The sequence below is a fragment of the Meles meles genome, chromosome 3 (genome assembly GCF_922984935.1).
Source record: "Meles meles chromosome 3, mMelMel3.1 paternal haplotype, whole genome shotgun sequence".
In the NCBI taxonomy this organism is placed as follows: Eukaryota; Metazoa; Chordata; class Mammalia; order Carnivora; family Mustelidae; genus Meles; species Meles meles.
The window spans coordinates 84,957,503-84,979,310 of NC_060068.1; the positions used below are offsets into that span (position 1 = coordinate 84,957,503).

The 21,808-nt window shown below is 39.7% G+C and overlaps 1 long non-coding RNA gene across 2 annotated transcripts in view; it reads left to right on the top strand.

The window, feature by feature from the left end:
- The window catches only part of LOC123938197, a 133,658-nt gene extending 120,978 nt beyond the window's left edge, over positions 1-12,680 (top strand). For both annotated transcript variants that reach the window (XR_006817684.1, XR_006817685.1), the window contains exons 6-7: positions 11,085-11,261; positions 12,210-12,680. This is a non-coding gene — a long non-coding RNA (uncharacterized LOC123938197). The remainder of the gene's footprint in view (positions 1-11,084; positions 11,262-12,209) is intronic.
- Positions 12,681-21,808: the final 9,128 nt, after the last annotated feature.

Sequence of the window (21,808 nt, forward strand, 5' to 3'; positions counted from 1 at the left end):
CTTTCGTATCTGCTTGACAATTTCTACAAAAAAAATGCTGGGATTTTAACTGGAATTACAATGAATCTTTTTTTTCTTCTTACTGCATTTAAAAATATTTGTTTATTCAAATATAATTAATTACAGTGCTATATTAGTTTCAGGTATACAATATAGTGATTCAGCTATTATCTACATTACACAGTGCTCATCAGGATAAGTTCACTCTTAAACCCCTTCATGTATTTTACCCATCCTCCCTCCTCCCACCAATTTATTTTCTATATTCAAGTCTTTTTTCTTTGTTCATTTGTTTTGTTTCTTAAATTCCACATATGAGTGAAATCATATGGTATCTGTCTTCCTCTGACTTATTTCACTTAGCATAATACTCTCTAGATCCATCTGTGTTGTTGCAAATGGCAAGATTTCATTTTTTTCATGACTGATATGCCATCATATATATTCCATTATATATTCTATTATATAAATTATATACATTCTATATATACATATATTTATGGATGGATGGACACTTGTGTTGTTTCCATATCTTGGCTATTATAAATAATGTTGCAATAGACATAGGGGAGCATGTATCTTTTCAAATTAGTGTTTTCATATTCTTTGGGCAAAAATCCAGTAGAATTACTGGATCATATGGTAATTCTATTTTTAATTTTTGAGGAACCTCCATACTGTTTCCCACAGTGACTGTGTCAGTCTGCATTCCCACCAACAGTGCATGGGGTGACTTTTTCTCCACATTCTCACCAATACTTGTTATTTCTTGTGTTTTCTATTTTAGCCATTCTATTTTTTAAAATTCAATTAGCTAATACATAATACCTCATTAGTTTCTGATGTAGTATTCAACAATTCATCATTTACATATAACACCCAGTGTTCATCCCACATTATGCCCTCCTTAATGTCCACCATCACCCAGTTACCCCATTCCCCACCCACCTCCCCTTCAGCAACCCTCCTTTTTTCCCCCATAGTCTCTCATGGTTTGTCTCCCTGATTTCTTCCCATCCAGTTTTCCCTCCCTTCCCTTATGGTCTTCTGCACCGTTTCTTATGTTCCACATATGAGTGAAACTATATGATAATTGTCTTTCTCTGATTGACTTATTTCACTTAGCATCATATTCTCCAGTTCCATCCACATTGTAGTAAATGGTAAGTACTCATAATTTCTGATGGTTGAGTAATATTTCATTATATATATGTATATGTATGTGTGTGTATATATATATATATATATACACATACACCCAACTTTATCTATTCATCTGTCGAAGGACATTCTCATTAGCCCATTCTATTTTGACATGTGTGAGGGGTATCTCATTGAAGTTTTGATTTGCATTTCTCTGATGATGAGTGATGTTGAGTATCTTTTCATGTGTCTGTTGGCATCTGTATGTCATCTTTGGAGAAATATCTGTTCATGTCTTCTGCCCATTTTACATGACTGTTTTTTTGGTGCTGAATTATAGAAGCTCTTTATATATTTTGGATATTAACCACTTATGAGACATATCATTTGCAAATATTTTCTCATATTTGGTGGGTTGTCTTTTTATTTCATTGATGGTTTCCTTCACTGTGAAGAAGCTTTTTATTTTGGTGTAGTCTCAGTAGTTTCATTTTGCTTTTTTTCCCTTTGCCTCAGGAGACATATCTAGAAAAATGTTTCTATGGCTGATGCCAAAGAGATTACTGCCTATGTTTTCTTCTAGGTGATTTATGGTTTCAGGTTTCAGTTAGGTCTTTAATTCATTTTGAGCTTATTTTTGTGGTGTAAAAACTGTCCAATTTTCCCAGCACCATTTGTTGAAGAGACATTCCCCTTGTGTGTTCTTGCCTCCTTTGTCACAAATTAATTGACCATATAAGTAGGCTTATCTCTGGACTCTCTACTCTGTTCCATTGATCGGTGTGTCTGTTTTTGTGCCAGGACCATGTAGTTTTGCTTGCTGCAGCTTTATAGTATAACTTGAAATCTGGGATTTTTATACCTCCAATTTTGTTCTTCTTTTTCAGGGTTGCTTTTGGGGTTCTATAAAAATGCTGTTAGTATTTTGATAGGGATTGCATTCAATTGTAGATTGAATCTTTAGCAAAAACTGCGGGGAAAAGATAACAATATTAGGTCTTATCAACCATGAATAAGGTGTATCTCCATTTATTTAAGTCTTCTTCATTTGTTTCACAATGTTTTGTAGTTTCTAGTTTTCAACATAGGAGTGTTATACATCTTTTAATTCTATTTAAATTCATTAACATATAGTATATTATTAGTTTCAGGGGTAGAGTTCAGTGATTCATCAGTTGCATATAACGCCCAGTGCTCATTACATTCATATGCCCTCTGTAATGTCCATCACCCGGTTACCCTTTCTCCCCTCTCAACTCCCCTCCAGCAAACCTCTGTTTGTTTCCTATAGTTAAGAGTCCTTATGGTTTGCCTCCCTCTCTGGTTTCATCTTGTTTCATTTTTTCTTCCCTTTTCCTATATTCATATGTTTGTTTCTTAATTCCACATTTGAGTGAAATCATATAATTGTCTTTCTCTGACTGACTTATTTTGCTTAGCATAATACCCTCTAGTTCTGTCCATATTGTTGCAAATGGCAAGATTTCATTCTTCTCAGTGGCTGAGTAATATTCCATCATATATATAAACCACCTCCTCTTTATCCATTCACTTACTGACAGACAGCTGGGCTCTTTCCATATTTTGGCTCTTGTGGACATTGTTGCTATAAGCATTGGGGTGGAGGTGCCCCTTCAAATGATTATTTTTGTATCGTTTGGTTAAATATCTAGTAGTGCAATTGTTGGGTTATAGGGTAGTTCTATTTTTAATCTTTTGAAGAAACTCCATACTGTTTTCCAGAATGACTGCACCAGCTTGCATTCCCACCAAGAGTGTGAAAGGGTTGCCCTTTCTCTACATCCTCACCAACATCTGTCATTTCCTGACTTGTTAATTTTAGCCATTCTGACCAGTGTGAGGTGGTATCTCATTGTGGTTTTGATTTGTATTTCCCTGATGCTGAGTGATGTTGAACATTTTTTCATCTGTCTGTTAGCCATTTGTATGTCCTCTTTGAAGAAATGTCTCTTCATAAAGGAAACAATCAACAAAACTAAAAGACAACCTATGGAATGGGAGAAGATATTTGCAAATGACATATCAGATAAAGGGCTAGTATCCAAAATCTATAAAGAACTTATCAGACTCAACATTCAAAAAACAAAAAAATAGTAGGGGATGTTAACACCCCATTTACACTGATTGATAGATCATCCAGGCAGAAAATCAACAACGAAAGAGTGGCTTCAAAAGACACACCGAACCAGATGGATTTAACAGATATATTCTGAACATTCCATCCTAAAAAAGCAGAATACACATTCTTTTCAAGTGAACAATGAATATTCTCCAGAATAGATTACATATTAGGCCACAAAACAAGTCACAAGAAACTCAAAAAGATCAAAGTTAGACCATGTGTCTTTTTCTTTTTTTTTTTTAACCACAAAGCTATGTAACTATATCTCAATCACAAGAAAAAAGAACCTAGAAAGAACACAAATAAATACATGGAGATTAAAGAACATGCTACTAAACAATGAGTGGGTCAATAAAGAAAGTGGATGAGAAACTGAAAACATTTTTGAAATTGAAAAAAAAAATGCTCCTAAATCATTGTAAAGCAGCAAAATCCGTTCTAAGAAGGAAGTTTATAGCAATACAGGCCTACCTCAAATAAACAACCTAACCTTATACCTAAAGGAGCTAGAAAAAGAAGAACAAAGAAAACCCAAAACCAGCAGAAGGAAGGAAATAATGATTAGAAAATATAGGATATAGAAACTTTAAAAAAATGGATCAATGAAACAAAGAGCAAGTTCTTTTAAAAGATCAATGAAATTGATAAACCTCTAGCTAGATTCAGAAAAAATAAAGTCCCAAATAAAATCAGAAATGAAAAAGGAGAAATAACCCACACCACAGAAATACAAAGGACTGCAAAAGAATATTATGAAAAATTATGTGACAAATTGGACAACCTAGAAAAAAATGAAGTCCTAGAAACATATAACCTACTAAAATCAAACCAGGAATAGAAAATTTGAACAGACATATTGCAGCAATGAAATTGAATCAGTAATCAAAAAACTCCCAAAAAAAGTTGTTCCAGGGGCGCCTCGGTGGCTCTGTTGGTTAGCCATCTGCCTTTGGCTCAGGTCATGATCCCAGGAACCTGGGATTGAGCTCTGCATTGGGCTCCCTGCTCAGTGGGGAGCCTGCTTCTCCCTCTGCCTTTGCTTACCACTCTGCCTACCTGTGCTAAGTAATTCCAGGACCAGACAGCTTCACAGATGAATTCTACCAAATATTTAAAGAAGATTCTATTCTTATATTATATATCCTATTCTTCTCAAACTTTTCCAAAAAATAAAATACAAAGGAAAACTTATAAAAGGACCACACAAAAAAGAACTATAAGCCAATATTTGTGATGAACATAGATACAAAAATTCTCCACAAAATACTAACAGAGTTCAACAAGACATTAAAAAAAAAAAAATCATTCACTGTGATCAAGTGGAATCTATTCCCAGGATGCAAGGGTGGTTCGAAATTCATGAATCAATGTGACAGACCACATCAATAGGAGAAAGGATAGAGACCATATGATCATTTCAACAGATGCAGAAAAATCATATGACAAGGTACAGCATCCATTCACGAGAAAAACCCTCAAAAAAGTAGGTTTAGAGGGGATGTACCTATATGAGAAAACTGAAGCTAACATCATACTCAATGGGGAAAACCCGAGAGCTTTTCTTCTAAAGTCAGGAAATGACAAGGGTATTTACTTTTATTCAACATAGTACTGGAAGTCCTGGCCTCAGCAATAACAAAAAGGAATAAAAGGCATTGAAAATGGTAAGGATGAAATACAATTTCACTATTTGCAGATGACATGATACTGTATATAGAAAACCCAAAGATGCCAACAAAAAACTACTAGTACTGATACATGATTTCAGTAAATTTGTAGGATACAAAAATCAATGTACAGAAATCTGCATTACTATATGAAAATAAAGCAGCAGAAAGTGAAATTAAGAAAGCAATCCCATTTTTAATTGCACCCAAACAATAAAATATCTGGGAATAAACTTAACCAGAGGTGAAATGCCTGTACTCTGAAAAGTATAAAATGCTGATGACAGAAATTGAAGATGACACAAAGAAAGGCAAAGTTATTCCATGCTCATGTGTTGGAAGAACAAATATTATTGAAATGTCCATACTCCCCTCCAGTTCCACCCTGGAGTAGATTATGCTAAATGAAATAAGTCAAGCAGAGAAAGACAGTTATCATTTGTTTTCACTCAAATGTGAAACATAAGGAATAGAGCAGAAGACCACAAGGGAAGGGAGAGAAAACCGAATGAGAAGAAATCAGAGAGGGAGACAAAACATGATAGACTCTGGACTCCAGGAAACAATATGAGGGTTATAGAAGGGAGGGGGGTGAGGAATGGGGTAACTGGGTGATGTGGTGACTGAGTGATGGGTATTAAGGAGGGAACATGTTAGGAAGAGCCACTAGGGGTTATATGAAACTATTGAATCATTGAACTCTACAACAAAATGCTAACTAACAGAACCTAATAAAAAAATTTAAATTAAAAGAAAAAAAAGTCCATACTATCCAAAGCAATCTACATATTTAATGCAATCTATATAAAAATACCAACAGCATTTTTCACAGAAGTAGAAAAAACAATCCTAAAATTTGTATGGAACCCCAAATAGCGAAAGCAATGTTGAAACAGAAAAACAAAACTGGAGGTACCACAATACCTGACTTCAAGTTATATTACAGAGCTGTAGTAACCAAAACAGTATGGTACTGGCACAAAAATAGACATAGATCAATAAAACAGAATTTAAAACCTAGAAATGAACCCACAACTATATGGTCAATTAATCTGTGGCAAAACAGGAAAGAATATCAAATGGGAACAAATGCTGTTGGGAAAACCGGACAGCTCCATGGAAAAGAATGAAACTGGACTGCTTTCTTACACCATACACAAAAATAAACTCAAAATGGATTAAAGACCTAAATATGAGACCTGAAACCATAGAAATCCTAGAAGAGAACACAAGCAGTAACGTCTCTGACATTAACTGCCTCAACATTTTTCTTGATATATCTCCTGAGTCAAGAGAAACACAAGCAAAAATAAACTACTGGCGCTACTTCAAAATAAAAATCTTCTGCACAGCAAATGAAACAATCAACAAAACTGAAAGGCAACCTATAGAATATGAGAAGATATTTGTAAATGACTTTTCTGATAAAGGGTGAGTGTCCAAAATATACAAAGAATTTATAAAACTCAACACGCCAAACGCAAATAAGCAGAAGACAACAAACAGACATTTCTCCAAAGAATACCTCCAGATGGCCAACAGACACATGAAAAAGTGCTCAACATCACTCATCATCAGAGAAATGCAAAATCAAAACTACAGTCATGACCTCACATATGTCAGAATGGCCAAAATCAACAACACAAGAAACAACAGGTGTTGGTGAGGATGTGGAGAAAAAGAATCCTCTTGCACTGTTGGTGGGAATGCAAGCTATTGCAGCCACTCTGGAAAACAGTATGGAGGTTCCTCAAAAAGTTTAAAATAGAACTACCTTACGACCCAGTAATGGCACTATTGGGTATTTACCCCAAGAATACAGAAATACTAATTCAAAGGGATACATGTATCCCTATGTTTATCGTAGCATTATTTACAATAGCCAATTTACGGAAGCACCCCAAGCGTCCATCAGTAAATGAATGGATAAAGAAGATGTGATATATTTATGCAATGGAATGTTATTCAGCCATAAAAAGAATGAAATTTTGACATTTGCAATGACATGGATGGAGTTAGAGAGTAATATACTAAGCAAAATAAGTGAATCAGAGAAAGACAATACCATATGATTTCACTCATATGTGGAATTTTTTATTATTTTTTTATAAACATATAATGTATTTTTATCCCCAGGGGTACAGGTCTGTGAATAGCCAGGTTTACACACTTCACAGCACTCACCATAGCACATACCCTCCCCAATGTCCATAACCCCACTCCCCTCTCCCAACCCCCCTCCCCCAACAACCCTCAGTTTGTTTTGTGAGATTAAGAATCACTTATGGTTTGTCTCCCTCCCAATCCCATCTTGTTTCATTTATGCTTCTCCTACCCCCCCAACCCCCCATGTTGCATCTCCACTTCCTCATATCAGGGAGATCATATGATAGTTATCTTTCTCCAATTGACTTATTTCACTAAGCATGATACCCTCTAGTTCCATCCACGTCGTCGCAAATGGCAAGATTTCATTTCTTTTGATGGCTGCATAGTATTCCATTTGTGTATATACCACATCTTCTTTATCCATTCATCTGTTGATGGATATCTAAGTTCTTTACACAGTTTGGCTATTGTAGACATTGCTGCTATAAACATTTGGGTGCACGTGCCCCTTCGGATCACTACATTTGTACTCATATGTGGAATTTAAGAAACAAAAGAAATGAGCAAAGGGAAAAAAAAAAAGAGACAAACCAAGAAATATGCTCTTACCTACACAGAACAAACTGATGGTCACCAGAGGGAAGGTGGGTGGGGAGATGACCAAAATAGGTGATTGGGATTAAAAAGAACACTTAACGTAATGAGCACTGGGTAATATGTAGAATTGTTGGACCACTATATTATGCACCTGAAACTAATATAATACTGTATGTTAACTATACTGGAATTAAAATTTAAAACTTCATAAAAGATATTTTGAATTGAATGGAAATGAGAGAAAAACGTCAAAATTTGTAGGATGCAGTCATAGAAATTCTTAGAAATGTATAGCATTAACCACTTAAAGTACATAACAAGAAAGGTATAACATTAATAATGTAAACTTTTACCTAAAAAGCTAGGAAAAGAAAAGCAAATTAAATGATAATAAGTAGAATATAAAAACATAAAGAGTGGAAATCAGCAAAACAATAAGCCTACAAACCACTGACAAAATCTACAAAACTAAAAATGGTTTCACTAAAAAGATTAATGAAATTGGTGAATGCAGAGCAAGATAGATAGTGAAAAAGACAGAAAAAATACATAGTAACAGTATCAGTAATAAGAGAGGACATCACTACAGCTATAGACATTGAAGGGGTAATTAGAAAATATTATGAACAAATTTTAATGATAATAAATTTGGTAATTAAGATAAACTAGACACATTTATTGAAAGAGAAAGCTTAGCAAAACCAGCACAAAAAATACAAAATCTGAATAGCCACATATCTGTTAAAGAAATTCAATTTATAAAAAAAAAAAAAAAGAAATTCAATTTATAATTAAAACTTTTACACAAAGTAAACTCCAGTCTACATAGTTGCTCTGGTAAGTTCTGTCCAAGATTTCTGAGTAGGATGTAATATCCTACACAATCTTTTAGAATAGAGAGGAAAAGGGGAGTACTTCCTAACCAATTTTATGAGGTCACCATAACCCTGATATCAAAAGCTGACAAGGACATTAAAAAAATAAATTGTAGACCAATATCCTTCCTAAGCCTAGATGCAAAAATCCTTAACAATATTAGCAAATTGAATCAAATAACATATAAAGAGGATAATACATCAAGAGCAAGTGGGGGATTATTTCAGGAAGGCAAGATTGGCTTAATATTAGGAAATCAATAAAAGCACATTAACAGAAAGAGGAGAAAAATTATGATTAGCTCAAGAGATGCAGAAAAAGCATTTGACCCAAGTCCAATATCCATTCATGACAAAAGTAGAAACTCTCAACAAACCAGGCAAAAAAGAAAACTTCCTCACCATAATAAAAGCTGTCCATAAAATAACTGGAGCTAATGTCATACAATGTAAGTACAATACTGAATGCATTCCCCCTACCATCACAAGGCAAGGTATCTGTTCTCATTACTTGTGTTCAGTGCTGTACTGGAGATCTTAGCCAGGGCAAAAGGGAAGATTTTAAAAAAGACCTAAGGATTGGAAAGGAGACGTAAAACCATCTTTTTTTAACAGAAGATGTAGTTGTATACACAGATAATCTGATTTCAAAGGAATCTACCGAAAACTATTAAAACTAATTAAGTGAATTTAGCAAGGACACAGGACACAAAGTCAGTTTCTAAAAATCAATTGTATTTCTATATACTGGAATAAAATTGGCAAATGAAATATAAAAGTTTATACTTACAACAGCATTACAACGTATATATGCTTTGTAATAAGAGGGATAAGTTTATCAAAAGATGTGTCATAGGATAGTTGTATTTTTAAATTTTGAGGAACCTCCATACTATTTTCCAGAATGATGGTACCAGCATGCATTCCCAGCAGCATTGTAAGAGGGTTTCCCTTTTTTTTTTTTTTAAGATTTTATTTATTTATTGGAGAAAGAGGGCATGCCAGCACACAGCAGGGGGAATGGGGCAGAGGGAGAGGGAAAAGCAGACTCCCCACTGAGCAGGGAGTCTGATGCAGGACTCCTGATCCCAGGACCCTGGGATCATGCCCTGAGCCAAAGGCAGATGCTTCACCAACTGAGTCACCCAGGTGCCCGAGGGTTCCCCTTTCTCCACATCCTGGCCAACACTTGTTGTTTCCCGACTTGTTAATTTTAATTGTTTTGACTGGTGTGATGTGGTATCTCATTGTGGTTTTGATTTGTATTTCCCTGATGCCAAGTTATGTTGCAACTCAAAAGCTTACAGTTATGGATTTGTTTAGTTCTTAATCCTGCTTTCTTAATGAATTGACTGTTCTATTATTATGAAATGTCTCCTTTTTATTCTAGTTATTGCTTTTTGACTTGAAGTTTATTTCGTCTGATATGAATAAAACAATATCGGCTTTCTTACAGTTAGTGTTTGCATGGTATAATTCTTCCATCCCTTTGTTTCAACTTTTTTTGTGACTTTATATTTAAAATGTATCTCTCAAACAACATACAAGTGGATCTTTCCTTTTTATTCCATCTAACAATTTCTACCTCTTAATTGGAGTATTTAGTCCACTTACATTTAATTGTATGGTTGGGCTTAATTTTAGCATCTTGCTACTTATCATATTTTCCTTTTTTCTTTGTTCCTTTTTTTCTGTTATTTGCCTTCTCTTGACTGAGAATTTTTTATATTTCATTTTACCTCCCCTATTGGCTTTTCAGTTATATGTCTTTGTTTTATTTTGTCAGTGGTTGCACTAGGAAACACAATATCCATCCTTAATCCATTTTATTTCGATTAATGTTATATCACTTCACATGTAATGACATTTTAAAAGTGCTAGTTTGGTTTCTCTGAAAAGCAGCCACCAAGATGGGATTATACATATACAATACTGTGGGGAACATCTGTGAAGGATAAAGGGGAGAGAGCAGGAGGAGGTGGAGACATCCTTCCGGCTGCAAAAGGAGAATGGAGAGGAAGAAGTGTGGAGACAGAATCTCGGATCGTAACACGGTTCTAAGAAAGTCTTGGTAAAGCTGAAGAGCAGTCCCTGAACAAAGGTTGTCCCCTGGATATGTCTGGCATTAGGCCAAAATGGACTGCCTTTAGTACTCCTCACAATGCCCAGTCATTGGCTGAGAGCAGCCAGGGAAAGAGGACCCTGGCATGAAAAGCACAGTGGATAGAAAGGGGGAGTAGTCAGTCAGTCAGCTAAGACCCCAGTAGGCTCTCCTAAAGACAGCTGGAACAGTTCAGCTCCCTGCTGCCACAGACCACCCCTTGCCCTGTACAGATGCTCTTGTATGTTCAGGAAACCACTCCTTCATGCTTCCTGTGGGCCTCTTTCAGTAGAAACTTTCAGGGCCCCCAAGCAACCAGCGAGGCCACTGGATGTTGTCTAGGAATCTGCATATATATTCTTACCTTGTACTACTTCTCCTTCCACTTAAAGGTATGTCACTGGCAGTTCTGCCTCCTGGGAAGATTTTCACTTTCCTCTGTTTTTCAGGTTCACCCTTGAATGTGGACATGATGCAGCACTCTCGGTGTTCAGCTCCCTTCTATATACTCAGTCCACTCAACTGTACACCAAGTTCAGGCTGTTTCCTCCTCCCTCAGCTGATCCTATGCAAGCCTCCCTCCAACCACGCGTGTGGCCTGGGAGATGGGTGCTGCTGCAGCCATAGTGAGTGACATGGAAGTGTGGGCCACCTGCTTGTGCTATTAACCTGTGCTCTGCTAACATTTTCATTTTATGATAGAGCAATGCCAGGCTTGCCCAACATTATGACCTGTCAGATCTGATAGCCCCCAGATCAGCAGGGGTAATTCCAGGTACAGGATCATTTGATGCTCCAAATAACCAAGCATTCTATCTCTGCCCTGTCCCCAAAACATGATGAGTTATTTTTCAAAAGGCATATATTTCTCTGCTGCAAATGGCACGGCCTTGCTTCAGAACCCCAGAGGTCTGCTTTGCCATTCTCCCACAGAGACCTGCTATACATTTCATGCTGCATGTTTTTCCACCGCAGATACCGCTGACACCAGAGGGCCTGTTAGACTGCATGACCTACATGGCCAGACTGCTTGTACCGTGGCCTGAACTCACTGCAGAGCTGTTTCCTATTTGGGGCCCCCCACAAAATTGATGGCCTTCTGTGTCGCCACATATATGGGCCCAAGCAGTATTCCTAGATGTGGAATGTGCTGTCTCTAGATCCCGAAGTGGCCTACCAGGCACCATGCTTCCTTCCTTGCAGTAGGGAGTGCTAGACGCCGACATTTTTCTTTAACTCTGTAGAGATAGCTTAGCACATCCCTGACCACTAGACCCTAAAAAACTTTACCAAAGTGGCAGGTTCTTGAATTGTCACAGAGGTTTTCTCCCACTATCTGGACCCCATGGGTCTTAAATGGACGTCAGGGTACTACCTCCTTCTGCTCATTTTTCCCAATCGGCATGACGTAATAGATCAATGTGATGTTCTGCAGGACGTCTAGACAGCCCAGATCTCTTGGGAATGTATTATGTCAGAGAGTGGGAAAGTTAACCTAGCCCTGCAAATGAATAGTCACTGTCCATTCCATATAGGTATGAACTCTTTCTAATCTTTTTTTCTGATCTGAATAGGAAAGAACACATTCACAAAAGCCACGGACCTTCTGCCATGTGTCTGAAGCCTCAGTAATGCTCTCTCTAAGAACAGTCTCCAAAGAGAACACATCAAGGGCAACTGACGTTGCTGTAGTTACAGAACAACAGAAGAGAAATGAGACAGACAGATACCAAACAGCCAAAAGGTTTATCTAAATACAAACATACCAATTACTGCAGTACTGTGAATGTACCAAACACTCCAATGAAAAGCCACAGATTGACAGACTGGATCAAAAAGGAAGATGCAAATGTATATTGTTCACAGTTTTGGTTTTTTTTGTTTTTTTTTTTTTTAGGATGATAGAAGTATTGTAGAACTTGACTATGGTGATGGTTGCAAAACATGTACATTTTTCCAAAATTGTTCAAACTTCAAAAGGCTGAGTGTTACTATGTATAAATTCTATCTCAATAAAGCTGTAAAAGAAGATATGTTCCAACTCAGTCCATGAGCCTGGAATCTCTATCAAAATATATAGAGTTAAGGTGGGGAGAAAAAGGAAGATAGCAGCCAATATAACTGATAAAAGCAGATGCAAAAACCTAAACAAACTATTTACAACTGAATTCAGCAGTGTGTAAAGAGAAAAGATCCAGACAAAGTTGGGTGTGTCCCAAGAATGGAAGACTGGCTTAACCTTAATAAGCTGGATAATGCAATTCATCTTATTAATAAATTATAAGAGTAAACACATATGATCATCATAGGAAATGAAGAAAGAGGATTTGATAAAACATAACATCCACTAAGATCTAACAAAAAAATATAATTCTTATTAAGTTTGGAATAAAAGGAACCTTCCTAGACATAAGCGACAGTAAATAACATACTTAATGGTAGAATGCTTAAGAGATCTGCTTTCACTGCTTTCAACACTGGACTAGAGATTCTATCCATTCAGACTGAAAAGGGAAATAGGTATAAATATTTAAAAAATATATAACTGTCGCTTTTTAAAAGATTTTATTTATTTATTTGACAGAGATCACAAGTAGGCAGAGAGGCAGGCAGAGAGTAGGGGTGAGCAGTGGGTGGGGGGAGGAGAGTAGGCTCCCCGCCAAGCAGGGAACCTGACCTGAGCCAAAGGCAGAGGCTTAACCCACTGAGCCACCAAGGTGCCCCTGTAACTGTCACTATTGTAGGGACTTGGATTATTCATAAAGAAATCCCAAGAATGTGCAGATAATTATTAGAATTAATAGCAAGTTTGCTATATTTTTAAAAAATCCATATTCCAAAATCAATGGGATTTCTATGTGTTAGTCAAAATAAAAGATGAGGGGCTCCTGGGTGGCTCAGTGGGTTAAGCCTGTGCCTTCTGCTCAGGTCATGATCTCAGGGTCCTGGGATCATCCCGCATCGGACCCTCTGCTCAGCCGGAAGCCTGCTTCCCACCCACCTCTGCCTGCCCCTCTGCCTACTTGTGATTTCTCTGCCAAATAAATAAAATCTTCTAAAAAAAATAAAAGATGTAATTTAGTTCAAGATGTTATTTATAATAACAAGAATACCTAAAAAGAAAATTTTTAAATGGATATGTACATGTTCCTTTTGAACAAAATTATAATTACAAAGATTTACTGAAAGAGAATACCTAAATAAAATAAGTGTTATTCCATGCTAGTGGATAGGAACACTTAATTTTATAAAGATGTCCATTCTCTTTAAAAATGTATCTCTAAAATCAGTGCAAATCCCGTTGGACAAATAGCTGGCTAGAACAGACCAGAGAGCCTCCAAACAGACTCACGCATTCAGGCAAACTGGATTTCTCACAACAGACATTGTACATCAGCAGGGAAAGGATGAGCTACTTAACAAATGGGATTTGGACGCTTCATTTTTCATAGAGAAAAATGAAATCTGATCCTTGCCTCATACCAGACACAGAATTCAAATCCCCATGATTTAAGACTGAAATGTGGTAAAACTACAGGAACGGTGTAGTGTAGTCAGCCCGGAGAACCATTTCTGAAATACAAAGTACAGACCACAGAGGGAAACACATCCCTGGCAGCAGAGGCCCCCAGTGGTCTCAGTGGCCCTTGATGTCAGGGCCGGCACCTCCCGCCTCCTTCCCTCTCCAGACCTTCGAGCAGGGCAGTCGGGGCTCTGAGGAGATTCTGGACAGACAAGAGGAAGATGGCTGCTGCCTCCTTGTTTGAAATCTCGAGTAGGAAATTGTCTCCATTCTGTCACAGACAGAAAACGTGTTTGAGACAGGGAAACACAGTTGTTTAATTTAGAGAGCCCCTTTCAAGAGACAAGTAATTAAGCTCTGAATTGTTGCTTCCCTGGTGTAATACCCTCCAGTCGGGGAGCAGCGCATTTTCTTTGTTTCAGAGCTGATGAAAATCAACAGCAGTGTGTTTGGGAAAAGGACGGGATGCTATGATGAAGAGTGATGAGGGAAACGAGCATGTGAAACAGGCAGGAGCGAAGGATGCCAATCATTTTAGCCTCCAAAAGAGATGCATTGTAAGTGACATGATCACCATAGTGGAAAAAGATGTGTATCCCATCTGCACAGCCCTGACGCTGGAACACCATTGGCAGACACCCCTCCAGCCCGCCAGCTGGGAGGATCTGACTGTCTTGGCTCACACGGGCCAGTCCCAAGGGAGGGCTCTGGTTACATCTCCTTCCTGCTTCCCCGTGCTGAGGGAAGGGACAGAGCAGGCAAAGGGAGGCAAGTGTTAGGGGGAAGAAAGGGATTGACTCTGAAAAACAGAACAAGTGGCTCTTCTTCTACCAGTGATTTCTACCAAACTATTATTTACTCTCGAGGGTCCAGGCTTCTGTATTTAAGGAATAGAATAAATCTTGTTGTTTAGATGCCTCCGAATTCATTGGGATCCAACCCTCTTAGTAAGGTGAACTTACAATCTGCTGTCTGGCAGACGTCCAGAGCCAGCCTTCAATCCCGTGACCACTTTATCTTTGTCTTCAAGACTAGCACATTTTCACCATGGCTTCATCTCATCATGAGTAAAGCATGTCGGGTACTTAAACTTGCAAGAGCGCAGGAAGTCAAAGTACGGGACAATGCCTCCAGCTGCCGGAAGAAGAGTGCAATCATAACACTTACCCAGTAGACTTGATTTTTCACACTGCTTAAGCCACCCCTGGCAGTAAGCTAGCCACTTTCGCAGGCATTCCAATACTGCTGAATGGACTCTTGCTCTGCCTAATAGGTTCCTTAGGCTTTTGCACTTTTGTCTACCCTGCGTCCCCATGGAAACCTGCCTGTCTCTGCCTGTTCATCTATAAGCTGACTATATATTTTATAAAATTTGTTTATAAATTTACGAAGTCTCTTCCAGGTGTCAGTCTCCTTAACCATCAGGCTACAAAATATGAAACAAAGAGTCCTTGCCATGAATCTGAAAGCTAGATGGAGGAGGAAGAAAGATAGATACACACACACACACACACACACACACACACACACAGATTAAGAATAGGGATTTTGGCCTAAGATGACTCAGGTTCGAATCCTATCTCTGGCATTTCCTAGTTGTGTGGCTTTGAATAAATCCCTTAATTTTTCTAAGTTTCAATATTCTCACCTATAAAGTGGAGCTATGTTATCTATCAAAAATATTTATTGACGACACACTTTGTGCCCAGCACAGGCTAGATACTAGGGATCTGGCTCTGGGCCAGACAGACAAAATCCCTCCTGAGGGAACCTGGCATTCAGATGTTAACAAACGGATGTTAAAAGTGAAATACCAGATCCAGAGTGTGTCAGGTAATGTTAAATGCTATGAAGGCCAATAGAGCAGGGTGAGACCATGAATGCGCGATTAGATAGGCTGGGGAATCCTTGTCTGGAGAGGTAGTGTGGGGCAGAGAGCTCGCATGATGGTCTGGAGGAAGAGCATTTCAGGCACAAAGAGCAGGGCCCAGAGGTGGAAGCACACCATCCTAAGCCAACTCACCACAAGGAGCCAGCGTGGCTGAAAGCGGTGAGCAAGGGGGAGGGGGCGGGGTGAGGAGCTGAGGCTGCAGCCAGGCCACACTGGGCCATGGTGACCAAGATAAAAACAGTGTTCAGTGGGGTCCATAACAGCAGCTTCCTTTAGCATTGTTGTTTGGGTAAAACAAATCCTGACTGCCAGAGATTCGACTTAATAAGCCCTCGGCAGGCATCAGCCATCGTCCCCGTGAGAGAAGGATGACCACGGAGCTATGAGCCAGGCGTGAGGGAAGCACAACAGAGGGCTCTGAGGAAAGGCACCAAAGTTAAAGTTGGTGCCGGCAAGAAGTTTACAATCCAGCAGGAGAAATAAGATGAGAATCCAAATATATACCCTCGGTAGATAAGATATGGCATGGACCCCTGTGAAAGCTCCGTCCTCTGCATTTCAGAAAAAAAAATCATGCCTTTTTTTCTTTGACAATTGCTGTAACATCCATGAGAGTAGTCCGTGGACCATTCCTACCCCCTGGCAATGTCCCTGAGGCCTTGCATAGTGCCCCACATGGAGTGGGTACTCAAATCATATTCGCTGAATGGTTCTACAAACTGATTTAATGAGAGTAACCACACATGTGGAAACATTCTCAATTTCTTCGTACTACTGACAATATCATATTAGTTTCTAAGCTTTGAGACACAAATAAAAATGATTTTTTAGGTATTCATGGGCCAATTCACTGCAGGTTTAACTAGGTCACCAGGATTCTTGGAAACTGAGGACAATCTCTTTAAAGCACTATGGTAGTTACAGGGAAATATCAGTTGCCCTCTGAACAGGGGTGGCAAGGTTCCTTGTGAAATACATCGTAAGTATACCTCATGGCCCCTAGCACTGATGTCCCCAGCTGGTTAGCTTGGTTTGAGGCTGAGATTCGTAGAACAGAAGGATAGCACGCCTCCAGAGGTCACCCCGGCCAACTCTCACCCATGGCATGTTTGTATTAGAAGACTTATCAATGCGAAGGTTAAAACAACAAAAACAAAACTTGTCCTGTGTAATTTCCCAGCCTTACCCTGGCTCAGGACCATTATTCTTAGTCCAGATGTAGAGTTGGGGATTGGTTTAGGTGCAGCTACAGGACACATGATGTCACTAAATCATCCAGTAGAGATACTATTCAGTTCCTCTTTCTACTGGTCAGGAGCAGCCATGGGGGGTGTGGGGGGAGCAGTCTCTCTGCATGTCCAGCAATGGGAGGCAGAGTATGAGGAGTTATGGGATTGAGGGTGAGGTATGTTTCAGGTACTCACACAGCTGGGAGAAAAGTTCTTCCCAAGCTGGAGGGAAATCTGGAAGCTGGTGAAGGAGGAAGAGACCAACCCAGCAAAGTCAGCATCAAACTGAGTTGCTAGGAAACCAGAAAATTTCCCTACAGTGAGATCCTGGGAATTAAAGCTAGGTGAAATAGGAGAAACACAGGAGAGGACAGAAAACATTAATGATTTCAAGAAAATTTTTAAAAAATGTTTAAATCATTAAGGTGCCAAGCTCATTTTTGAAAGTAAGACCAAAAAAATGAAGTGAAATGGGGCATTTGGAAAGAGACAAGAAACATAAAAACCAGAAATGGATGAAAGGTCAAGATAAGCTAGTAGAAGAGTCTCCCACTGTACAAAGGTGCCAGCAACTGCCTTCGCTCTCTGCTGAGCAGCTTAACCCTTCTCACCCCCAGACTAGAGGTCCTGATAGGACTGCCATGAAAAAAAATTTTTTTAAGGTTTTATGTATTTATTTGACAGAGAAAGAGTGCAAGCACAAGCAGGGGGAGCGGCTGGCAGAGGGAGAGGAAGAAGCAGGCTCCCCACTAAGCAGAGAGCCCGAAGCAGGATCCCAAGACCCTGAGATCATGACTTGAGCCAAAGGCAGACACATAACCATCTGAGCCACCCAGGCGCCCCTGCCATGAAAATTCTTGTGATAAGCTTTAAAGCCTTATGAATCTCTGAGACTGATGTTCAGGAAAAAAAAAATTGCTATAACTGCTTAGGGGAAGCTGAACTCTAGACTAAAAGACCAGCCTGAACCTGAAATTTTTCCTGCAATACTCCCTGAACTTTCTACTCCATGAAATAGCTGCTTATACTGCCTGAAATTCTACTGGCTAAAGATGCATATGTATCATTGTATACCTTCTTTTCAAAAGACAAAAAAGTTCCAGGGTGTTATTAGAAGTATTAGCTAGTCATTCACACATTAGTATAAATTAGTCCACACACTTTTCTTTCTAACATCTAGCTGAGATCATTTACTGTACAGAAGGAGGTCTTAATCAAGGATGAAAGTTAATGGGGCACCTGGGTGGCTGAGTTGGTTAAGCAGCTGACTCTTGATTTTGGCTCAGGTCATGATCTCAGGGTCGTGAGATCAAGCCCCATTTGGGCACAGAGCCTGCTTAGAATTCTCTATTTCTCCTCTGTTTGCTCACTCTCATTCTCCTCTCAAAAAAAAAAAAAAAAAAAAAAAGTAAATGACTCTATATTTGTTCATAGTTTGTTCTACTTTATATTCCTGCTACTTCTAAAAAGGATTTGAGGCAGCAAATATTTTAAAATTTGAGGATTGATTTTATGGAATAAGATACACAGATTCTGCTCTCCCTTCTTCTCCCATACACATATAAAATAGTGATCCTGTCTAGTTGAAAGTATAAATGGTACATGTTAAGGAAGAGGTTGGAAACATTAAAGTGATCCCTGATAACAGAAATTAAATTGTTTCCTGCTAGTTAAATATAAAATCCATACATGTTCGATCAGAACAGAATAAATGGTACTACATTAATTTTAAAGGATTAGAATGGCTCCCAGGTCTACCAGTGTTGCCTCTAATCTGATTGGAGATATCACCACAGTTAGAAAAAAGGGCCAGAAAGTCTAGAAAAGGGATAATGAAAGAAGCAATCCCTGAGCCTTGATTATGCATGCTGTGGCTAAAGGAGAGAATGGTGGGGCCTAAAGATGTTTTTTTTCCCCCCAGTTGATGCCCTGATCTACAGGAGGCTCACCACGTAGCTTTCTGATTGCTCTCTAACTTCCTTTGCAGATTTCCATCGAAGGAGGAAATGCACTGGTCGCAATGTGCTTATCCAGGGGGGTTAATAGCCAGCAATGTTGGTGGGTAACCTGACACTCTGATTAGTATATCAAGCTCATGTAAGTTTGTTTAACATAGGTCAAACCCTAAATTTCAATTGTTTCTTGTTCTAAGACCACAAGAAGCTGGTGTGTGTAGGACCTGATTATTATGAACTATGGCCCTGATCTAGAACTGCATTAACAAAGACATAAGGGAAAACGCCCGTTCTCCCATTTCCTCTTCCTCCTTTCCCTCATACTCTATCTCTTCCGCATCACACAGATATTCTTCCTGTTCCTAGACCCCTCACTTGCATTATGGTTCAGGTTTATTACAGATAAAATGACTTCAGGGGGGCGCCTGGGTGGCTCAGTGGGTTAAGCCGCTGCCTTTGGCTTGGGTCATGATCTCGGGGTCCTGGGATCGAGTCCCGAGTCGGGCTCTCTGCTCGGCAGGGAGCCTGCTTCCCTCTCCCTCTCTCTCTGCCTGCCTCTCTATCTACTTGTGATCTCTCTGTCAACTAAATAAATAAATAAATAAATGAAAAAAAAAATGTTTAAAAAATGGCTTCAGGGGGATATACCCTCCACCACTATTGTTTCTATGAGGGGAAAAAAAAAACCAAAACGGTGTAATTCCAATAGCTGATTCTCAAATGAATTTTGGAGTATGACCCAGTGATAACTTGGGGACATGTTGTTCCTGTAAATTGGTCTTTCCAGCCAGTAGAGCTGGCTGGGAAATGCACTTAGTAAATCACTCCCAGTGGTTTGAGAAGGAAAGAGAAGGTTCTAGAAGAGATGAGTCAGGCTAGGGGGTGGGTAGTGGAGGGAAAAGGAACAAAGAGCCAAGCAATATTCTGAAAATGGAATTTATTCCCAGCCAGAAATAACTGTCTGATCAGGCCTAGCTAAAGATTTTCTGAAATGATGAAGCAAATATTAACAGAAAAATCTTTAAAAAGCCTCTCTGGATGAGATTACATTCTTGTCGGTGATAAACTGGGAGGGTTTATAAATAACAGGCTCTGCCAGACAATCTTGATAAGACCGCATTCTCCCCTTCAAAGTTGGAGATTGAAGTTTTACAGCTCTGTAGGAATACAGCATCTAATACAATGTCCCACCTATCCACCCTGGCCCGGTGACTTGAAAGGAACATGATGATATCACAATGACTCTAACAAAACAAAAGGACCTAAATGGAAATGGGAGGCGGGGTGGGAAGAGCCCCATTTATTCACCAGGCTCCATCTCACTTAGCTAGTGCGTGGGGACAGTGTGTGGGCTTCTCTCTGGCAGGCACGGGAGAGGTCTGCAATGAACCAGAAGTGATCACGAGAGACAAAAGTCAGTATAACAGAGTTGCCCCAATCCTTCTATCCCAGATAAACGTGTGGCTCCTTTCCAAGAGGGCTGTAACAGCAGTTCCATCAGAATACCATAGCTCTACATGTTCAAAGTTTCAATTACTCATTCATTCAATGAACACTTATTGGTTGGCCACTCTGCTCCAGGCACCGCTGGTCCATGAGAGGCAACTCGGCCCTGACTGGTTGATCACCTTGGGAAGTAGAGCAGGGCTGGCAGAAAGGGATGAAGGAGGAGGGCTGGATCTGATTCTGTCCGGGGGTAAAAAGAAACGAAACACTCAAAACTGAACCCCCCCCCCCAAAAAAAGAAAAAAAAAAAAAAACTGAACCCAAACAAGCCGCACCAGATGGCCTCACGGGATAAGCCTCTTGAAGTGGGAGACTAGACAATGCCCCGAAGTGACAGGGAGGCGGGGCTTTCTCACGGAGGAGAAGGATTAGCCTGACAGGGCAGAAGGCACTGCCATTCTGACAGGGCCTGTCAATGCTGATTTCCTCCAAAGTGTCCCTTTTTCTTGAGGACGCTGATGCAGCATCTGAAGTAATGTGACCGCTAAGAAGGCGCTGGTGGGACAGTCACAGAACTGGACTGCTTTCAGCTCGGGGCTAGGGCCAGGGCTCCAGTTCGGGGGTCAGAGTTGGGTTTCTAGCTGAGCTCTGCCATTTCTTGGGCCTCCGGGTCCTCCTGTGGAGAAGACGACCCACCTCTCAGAATTGCTTCAGAGCAAGGATCAAGTAAAATAATTGCTGTCCCGAGCTCAGCATGGCACTAGCAGTCCACGTGTGTGAGCCATTACGGTTACCAACAATAAAGAACTTCCTCGCCTGGTGTCTGGGAAGAAAAGAGAACTTCAACTACCTTCATTCTGACCTCAAACTTTCTAGCTGAGTAAGTTCTTCTTTGCAGCCTGTCTCTTAACTCAGGCGAAAGACCCTGCTGGCAAAGCCTCCCGTGCTGGGAGCGGAATTGGCCCCCTCAAGCGATAAGGATGGCCCTGAGCCAGCATGACTGTGCCCACGATCGAGCCCAAGACAGCAATGACCTGACTGTCCCTGCCCACCTACACATACTACACATACACATACTGACCTCTGGCCCACATTTGCCTTCTATAAACCACGGAGTATTTTCGGCGCT